Source organism: Brienomyrus brachyistius, chromosome 5 (assembly GCF_023856365.1).
Source record: "Brienomyrus brachyistius isolate T26 chromosome 5, BBRACH_0.4, whole genome shotgun sequence".
Taxonomy (NCBI): domain Eukaryota; kingdom Metazoa; phylum Chordata; class Actinopteri; order Osteoglossiformes; family Mormyridae; genus Brienomyrus; species Brienomyrus brachyistius.
The window spans coordinates 24,501,767-24,511,481 of NC_064537.1; positions in this window are offsets into that span (position 1 = coordinate 24,501,767).

Below are 9,715 nucleotides of genomic sequence, written 5' to 3' on the forward strand. Positions count from 1 at the left end.
TGGCTGTCTACATGCATTTGTTTCCATCCAGTACGTTATACACAAAAAATGCGGTATAAAGCGCAGGATCCAGTTCAGTTAATATGTTAAAAAACACAGGAACAGGGCCCTTTCCAGCAAATTCTGTTACATTAAAGTGTTTTTTTTTCCAATGCTGAAACTACTGCAGTTACTTGTAGCTAAATACAGGATTTAGCGTGATGGCGTGATCTACAGCTGCTGTTAGCTAGTACATTCATATTATAATTAATACATCAGTTATTATAGTTCAATATCAGGTATTTTATAAGAACAGTGTTTACTTTATGTTTGACTTAGATGTTTGCTTTGGCAGGAATATTTTGTTCTTTGCTAAATAAATCTGGGGAATTAACAGCTTGTAGGAAGTGATCTACAGCCAAGAGAATAAAGCTCACAGAAACTGGGACCAAAAAGTACCCCTGTTAAATGGTGTTGGACTGGTGGGGGGTTTTTTAAAGATATTTCTATATGTAATGGTTTCATAAGTTACTGTAACCCTCATACATTTTGGCTGAAAGCAGTTATAGAAGATATCCCTTTGTCCATTCCAATTTTTCAGTAAGATTACTCATCAAGAAGGGCGCTATTTCAATTTTAGTAGCTCTTTACTTACAGATCTAATTTCTTTCTGGTGGAGAACAGCAGGCAATGTAAGTAGAGCCTGGATATTTGTATGTCAAGAGCATCAAGCTGCATTTCAGTAGTTTTTCACAAGGTGATCTAGGCTCATCAAGACTAGCATTTAATAGTCATTGTAGGTGCATGCATAATTCTATGCTGTTATAAATGAGTTGCCTTGGCCTAGTGTTGTTTGCTTCTGATCTTTCATGCAGTGAAATCTGCAGTGATGCATGCAGCTGGTGCAGTCCACACTGTCAGATTTCATTTGATTTTGCTCAGTGTGCTCAGATCAAATGGATAAGTGATTAAGAGGCAGTAATTAATGCATTCTTCCTGAAGAGCGGGTCACTAAATACTGCCACACTTTTTTCCATCTATCCTACCATCTTCTAAGCCTTTGTCCTGGACGGGGTCAAAGGGACATGGAGCCTATCCCAGGTAGCACAGGTCACAAGGCAGGGGTATTTTCCAAGGGATTCCAGTCCATCGCAGCAGCATACACACATTTGGGGTAATTTAGAGAAACCTATTAGAATAATTGCATGTCTTGGGCCTGCAGAAGGAATCCTATGTGAGATGGGAAGAACATGCCATCCATCCACCCATTTTCCAAACTGCTGATCCTTCTAGGTCGCGGGGGGTCCAGAGCCTATCCCAGAAGCTACGAGCATGAGGCGGGGAACAACCCAGGATGGAGGGCCAGCCCATCGCAGGGGCGAACATGCAAACTTCACAAATCAAACCAAGCTAGAGCCAAGTGCTGAGCTGGGGCATGTTTGCCAAAACCTTAGCCGTTAGCCACTTACATAGCAGGAACCATACAGTTGATTGGTTCCAAGGTTGTTACTGTAGCAACTTTGCTGCACGTGAGTAACTGGGAACGAGGCTGTGGATCCACAGGCCAGCTGTCCAGCAAACTCTATCAAGGTCGCTAAGCTAGACAGCGACATCTACATTTAGCAGATGCCTTTGTCCAAAGCAAAGTACAAATGAGGCATAAAATACATCAAAGACTAACAGCTGTCAAGGAGCTCACTTAGGTGTAAGTGCAGCTAGGCTGAACTTACAATGGGTAATTAGTAACAAGTGTAAGTAGTCTCAGAGCAGGAGCTATGCAAAGAATTTCAATGAACCAGAGAACTACAAAAAGGTCCAACAAGAGCTAGCAGGACCAATCCTAGAGAAACTAGGCGCAAATGAATATCTATGAGGTTAGAGGTGTTGAAGTCGGCATCATCTGCCATCCTGCTGCAATACAAGCAAACCCCTTGCAGGGCACGTTCAGCCTATTATTCTAACCTTATTGATGGCAATAGAAATAACCCTCATTACCTTTTTAAAACAATAGCTCATCTAACAGTAATATTGGTAATGAACATTTTAAGTACTTCTTTAACAATAAAATTACAAGCATTATACTTGAAACGTTCAAATAGCTCACAAATAACTCTGTTGCGAACACAACATGCACATACCCTTAATATTTTTGAATTAATTAATGAACAAGAGCTGTAAACTATTATAATTAAAATCAAACCAACCGTTTGTCCACTGGACTCAATTCCCACTTCTGTAGGAATCCCTGGGAGTTCTGGCAAGACCTATAACTGCCATAATGAATGTGTTCCTGTTAACAGGTGATGTTCTTGACCAGCTAAAAGCAACGTAATCAGGCCACTAGTGAAGAAGCCAAGTTTGGATCCACAGGAGCTCAACAATTGCAGACTTATCTCTAACGTACCATTTTTGTCAAAAGTTCTGGAGAAGATAGTTGCTGTCCAACTTCACTTATACTTGGAAACACACAGTATAAAGTCAAGCTTCCATCAGCGACGCAGCACTAAATCTGTGTGAACTAAAGCTGTAAATGACAGAATGATGGTGACTGATGCTGACAATGCAGCTGTGTTAATGCTAAATGTCAGGTTGTGTGGAATGGTACTGAATGATTTACATCCTATTTGACTAATCAGCATCAATGTACTCAAGTGTCCAATAACTGCACTCCATCATCAATTTCATTGGTAAATTATGGAATGCTACAGAGATTAGTTCTTAGGCTTAAATTGCTCTCTGTCTATACAGTATGCTGCTTTTTGGTAACATAAAGAGAAAACATCATGTTAATTATCACTCCTATGTCGACGACACTCAGATATACATTTCGGTTACACCTAATGACACTTGATCTATTGTCACTTTAGCTAATTGCTTTAAGGACTTTAAGACCTAGATGAGTGAAAACTTTTTGTCACTGAACGCTCAGAAAGCCAAGGTTCTGTTTTTTGGAGGCAGGTCTGAAGATGGGAATTTTATTATCTCCACACTCCACTCCAAAGGGCTGAACTTTTCCCTCAACAGCACAGCACATAATTTAGGTGTCAACTTAGATACAAACCTCTCATTCAAATCGCATGTGGGTGCAGTAACATTGCCAAACTATGACATTCCCTTACTATTCTTGAGAAATTGATACATGCCATTGTATACAGTAGGTTATACTTCTGTAATTCACTGTTATCCGGGAACACAAACCGCACATAAAACACCTTGCAGCATATTCAAAATGTAGCAGCTTGAATTGTCACCAACAATAGGAAGTTTGAACACATAATTGTTTTAGTTCCCTACACTTGCTTGCGGTTAGATGCTGGCAGGGATGGATTACGGACCAGGTCAGCGGGGCCGCTGCCCAGGGGCCCTTGGGGTGCAGGGGGCCCATGGGGCCCCTAGCCCAAAACAATTTGCAATGCTTATCAACAATGTATTTTCGTTTGTCTATTTTAGAGGGCCTACATTCTTTGATCCTCTGCCTACAAGGGCCCCTGACCCTATAGGGAGGGTGTTTGGCTGCCAAGGGCCCTTGAATTGTGGTGGTTGTGGTGGTGGTGCTGGTGGTGGTGGTGGTGGTGGTGGGGGGGGGGGGGGGGCCCTCGCGAACGTTTTGCCCAGGGGCCACACAATCCATAATCCGTCCCTGGATGCTGGCCTAACTTCAAAGTTCTCCTACTGACATGTAAGACACTTAATGGTTAGCACCTGCCTACCTAACAGAACTACTTCAAGTTTACAAGCCACATTGTCCTCTCCACTTACAGGGGCTGTGTGAGGCTCAGTGGGCTCCGCCTCGGCGCCTGGGATTGGAAGGTTGCTGGTCCCTGGGTGCTGTAATAGGTGGCTGCCTACTGCTGCCAAGCTTGTTCTCACCTGGCAGTGAGATGGCATAAAGAGGAATTTTCCCATGGGGATCAATAAAAGTGTCATAATCATCCTCGTCATTACAATGCAGGATTCCACATATAAATAAAGTAACAATTGGCAGTAAAAGCTTCTGCTACGGGGGCCCCAAGATTGTGGACCAGTTTACCAGCTCACGTTCAGGATACCATCTCAACTGAAGACCTATTACTTCAGTTTAGCTTACCCACAACTTAACACATAACACATCGTAACCATGGCTGCTAGTGCAGCTGTACATGCTATTTTTATCTACTGGGCTTGCCCATGAATACTGTATGTCTATGCAGGTTCTGACCACTCTCTGCCATACTTCACACAAGCCCGGATGGTGCCCTGGGTGGGCATCTTCTGAGGTGGGGTGCTGGTTCAGTTCTTTGGAAAGGTAACGTCATGGGTGTGACTTACAAACTGTAACAACTGTCTCTTTAACTGTGTCTTTAACTGGCCACCCCACATAGGCCAGCATGGATAACTGACTTATTGATGACTTTTCATTTCTTTGTCTTTCCCATTTCCTGACTTATATAAATGATGCAGGAATGTATCACAACACACCCATGTAAAGCGCCTTGAGGTGCATGTTGTGAAAGGCGCCGTATAAAAATTGTATTAAATTGAAAGCAGTCTGAACCCAGAATGCCATCACCACAACCACAGTAATACTGATTGGCTGCAGGTGTAAATTTTATTGCCAATATTTATCTGATCATCCATCCATCCATCCATCCATCCATTTTCCATTCCCGTTGTTCTGATGTAACGTTGCAGGGGTCTGGAGCCTAACCTGGAAACAGCAGGCACAAGTCAGCAATTAGCCCAGGCTGGGGTTCCCTCCCCATTCACATCGATAGTTTGCCAGTTCCAGTTCACTTTAGCGGTTTTTGTGGGGAGAAACTGGAGAAACCAGAGGAAATCCCACAAAAACACCAGGAACACATAAAAATTATGCTAAGCACTGTCACCCCATGACACTCTCTGGATAATAGTCATCAGACTGGAGTTCTCATTCCTGCAGGCAGTTCTTTTGGGTTGTGTACTTTTGTTGTAGTTTAATTATAAATGTTCAGTCGGCCCTTTGGAGTTTAGACACATGTTACCTTAGTTAATGCCATCACCCCCACATATTAACATTTGCACGGGTTATTCTATATGCTAATTGGGTGATGGAAAAGTTGTCCTTTCCGCTACGTGGTCCTTCCAAATGGCGTTTTCAAGGACTCGGTGCAATTAACTTTTATCTGTTGACAGTGAAAGATGCCCTAGATTTTGTATATAATTGTATTAACAGGTTTTCATTGAATGTTTCTTTGTAATAAGTTTAAAGTTTAAACAAACAATGTAATGGGACATTTTAAAGGTCGTGAAAAATGTATTGCTAATGTCAGAGGTCTACCTGCAGCCAAATTTTGATTAACTGGGGCAGATACTAATGGCAAATATGATTTTAACTCTTGATGTCCTACTGTCAGTGCTAAGGGTGTTACAATGTCTGGGTGCATGGCACTGATGCCTCCTTCAGGGCAGTGTGATACCCACAGCCAGCTGTGGTTTGAATGTGTGCCTCATGATGGACTGCAACTAAATAAGACACTGGCCTTGTATTGAAAAAACAGATGCTGTATCTGGTTTCTAACCACTATAGCATGACTTGTCATATATTTTCGCTGACTGTCGTAGACTTGGCAGGGAGGGGGATATTCCTTATTTCTTCTGATTGAAAGTGGCAACTCTATTCAGCACTGGTAGTGGCTGGCCTTTGTGTTGACATTATTAACACACTGTTCTCTGAAATATTGGTATGGGAATTTTAACTACAAGCCAGAGAATCAAAATAATCTCCCACCTTTTGCTACATTTTTCATGTACTTTCATTTAACTCAACATTATACAGTGGAAAAGCCATTTTCTATTATCACAGAAGCTCTCGCCTACTCAGGAAGCATGACCATCACACAAAGCCAAAGTGAAAGGTCCTTGGATGGCTGATTGATTGGTTTTTCCATACTCACCAAGACTACGGCGGTCAATTTCCCGGCACATTCAGTCAAGTGAGCACAAGGCCCACTGCTGATGACTTCAGCCGTCACTTTGGCAGGAGAATGATGTCAACTTCTTCCGTTGTCTCCTCCTACACGATTTCCACAGCCAGTCTAACTGTATAATCTTAAACTTTGCTGTTAGATAGTGGTCAGTTTCATTACGTATGCAACAAAAAGATCTTTGTAACAATTGTTTCTGTTTAACATGTTCTAGCATTTAGGAAGTTTGACCCTCATATATCCATGCTCAGTGATTGGTTTAGTAGCTGAGGCTGTGGTTGATAGCCAGTCCCAGAAGATGCAGAATGTGCGATGTATGTGCTTTAGAGGAGCTCATACCCTAACAGTAACTCATCATTGGGAATATGGAGAGCAACCCATTTAAGCTGAAGGGTAAAGGCAAACTTTGCAAAGAAGACTTGTACCCAAAACCTTGGGGAAGAAGACCCCCGCCCTACCCATGATTCATCATGCCATCTGCTTAAAGGTCAGTTTCTTTCCCCGCTTTAATCTCATCAAGGTTTTCATATTTCTTCCTCAGACCTGTTAGCTAAAAAGTAGCCTCCATAAATACTTCTTTACGGCTTTGGAGACTTGCAAACACTCTAAGTGTTTTTTAAAGGGTGTTAATTGCTCGGTGTTAAATGGGCTGTGGCACTCCAAGAGCAGGTGTAGGATAATTAGGCTACCAGAAACAATCTTGCGGCTTGCAGGACACTCTGCTTATGAAAATGCCCCCCCTCCCCCCTTATTTTTTGGTGTGAGAGATTGGGGATAGTGAGCCGTGCTTGTTACCTCCTCACCGCACGAGAATGAGGCGGGAAAAATGACACCACTTTCTGGAGGCTTGGGGGAGGGGCACCGAGCCAGGAAGGGGGTCTCGATACCACGGCTGGCAATTCAGTGATTTGTCACCCAGCCATAAGAACTATAAACGCTACAATGCTGAATGTTACACTGCATCATCTGCTGCTGTCACATGGCAGCACGCTTCCAGTGAGGCACAGCCCTGTTCTCCTCCACAGAGAGTGACTGACTGCTCCCCCCCACAGAAAGCTGCTCCCGTTCTTCATTCATGAGGCATCGCTGAATCGAGACGTCATTGAATTCTTCATCAAGTTATGGATGGCGTTGGTATTTCCCTGCAGATTTTTCCGGAGCTTTCTCATCACTCCTCTCATCTGACAGTCACACTGCTAATGCGTCATCATGTTGTATCTCCGGCTAAATGTGCCCTGTCTCCATTCCTTTACACTGAATAGAAGGCCCTTTACTAGCATCGGTATTTAAGTTAGAACTTGAGAGTTCTTAGTTACCCGAATGCCATTTATGTCGTATTGAGTATCATGGCCGCATTAAGCTCAGCCTAACCTGTGGGTCTTTCTGAAAACCTAGCTGCTAGGTTGACTTTAAACACCCAGGGGAAAAGGCAAAGCCAGACACTTTTGTAATTTCCATAATGGAGGACTCAGAGATAACAGCAGACTCCTTTGTGAAAAACTAGAGCGTTTTCTGTCACATTTGCTGTGTCTTAATTACAGCAACACCATCAAAGAAGCAGACGAGATGCTTAGATACTAAACGCAGTAACAAGCCTCGCTGGAAATAATGCGCGACACCTACCGCGGTCACCTCACTCTATAATGGCTTTTATATATTATAGCTTGGCATAGAGCAGTAAGAATGATTCCTAGTTTCAAAAGGTCTCTAGAAAAGGACAGAATGGTAATACAAAACCTCTTCAGACTCAAACAAGGGTAAATGAGGGGGATATATTGCCAGTGCACAAAATCCTGAGGGGACATAGACAGACCATGCAGGAAAATACTCTACATACTCTAATCCTTAAATAATTCAAGGACAAGTGCCCAGAATCCAGTTTAGGTTAGGACAAGTAGAACACTCATTCTTACAAATGTCAGCGAGAATCTGCAATACATATTTTGCTATCATAATATTCATTATGGATCTTTATATTCATTCATGTGACCACATGATAAAATTCAGCCAACGGATTTAACATCGGAAATCCGCATGACAAGCTTAACACCCTGCTTTGATTTGTAATAAGTTCAGTGCCACCGATACACAACTCGAAAGGTGCACGTCATGGTTAATCTTCGCGAGTGTAGAAAATGAAATGCGGAGCTTTCCAGGAGACCCCTGAGACAAGCAAAACCTGCTATCTGCAAAGATGCTCCTTCATAATGCCACCAGGCTGGCTCGCTCCATGAATCTGCTGCAGTTATGACTCTGGGTTTCAGATGGCATAAAATAAGCACGGCACTTCAGTCCTTTACTTGGTTTATTTAACTAGCTTGTTGGTGTTTCTCTTTGGTCTTTCTTGCCTGTTGTACCACCTTTCTCTAACAGCCGCTTCCAGCTTCTGAAGTCTTCCCTCTTTGTTTAATTTTTTATCTTGGATGACTGTATACTTGGAAAAAAAACAGTTGGTTTGACAGTGTGTGTGCATAAGCTGAACCCTTATTCACTGAATTCACATTTTATTCACTTTGCCGATGCCCTTGTTCAGACTGACGAACGTTGCCATTAAAATGTAATGCGTTCGGTGCATCATCACTTGACAGAGGCAGTGCAACGTCAGTAATATTCATGTTACTTAACTCGGCATATTATCAGATAGTTATTGCTGGTAATGATGTGTGAAAAACAGCAAAGTGGTCCTTTTGCCTTTAACATTTAAAAGTGCTTCTTTATCAACGCCACATTAGCGCTTCCTTCTCGGCTGCGGGTTCGAATGCAGGCCTCACAAGATCCTGCTCTTGGGTCACAGAGGACACAGGACTTTGCCAGGACGTGGAGGCCAAGATGGGTAGATGTAGAATGACTGCTTCTGTGAGTCGTGGAGGAGACTTGTGTATCCAAACAGATCTCTGTGGGACTCTGTTGGGTGCCTACGGCAACACTGTACTGTGATGTCACAGCCCTGCTATTGAATCTGTCTGCCCTTTGCTGGAATTCGCTCGTGGATTTCGGCCACTGTGTTACCACCTGCTGCCATTACCATGGCAACACACTGAGGGTAGCTCAGTTGCCCCGAACCCCCCCTAAAACCACGCTAGCTTCGAAGTGTCTCACCCAGGACGCCTGCTGATTGTCCCCGATTGAGTGTGTGCATGTCCGTACAGGGATGGCAGCAGAAAGGAGTCCAACACCTTTTTTTCAGCTGCATTAATTACCGGTGAAATAGAGATTTTCCCGCACATAGTGTGAGGACGGAACCCAACTGGCCTCTGAGGCAATGTGTCTTCCTCATCACCCTACGTGCCAAGCAGGTTGTGTTTTGCTCCAAAGCGACCGGCTGACGTTGGTAAATATGTTTTTTGCGGAAAGCTGTGAAGTGCCTGGCATGAGCCGTGAGTTGGCATCGGAGTGCGGCTGCTGCGTTGGATCAGGTAGGGAGCATAATGAGGGACAATGACAGCTGACTAATGGTCACAGGCGCATAGCTTTGTGGGTGCTATAATGTGGCTTACTACACACGCCTCCAGGGGGCGCTGCCTCCATCTGCCCACCTGTCGACGTAGTTTGCCTTGAAGTTCAGGCCCAAAGTGTGAATCTCCAAGTAAACTTAAAATATAACTGTGTAGCTATGACTAGCCTCTGCCAATCTGCTTCTGAAATGTATGCTCACATTTGTATAGACTATAAATGTATTTTTTGTTCAGCTACCTTTCTTGGCATATCTTCATTATTGTTCCCAAACAAAGACCAAACAACAACCTCCATAATCACCCCACAACATCAGTGTTCGACTTCACCCACTAAGTTAA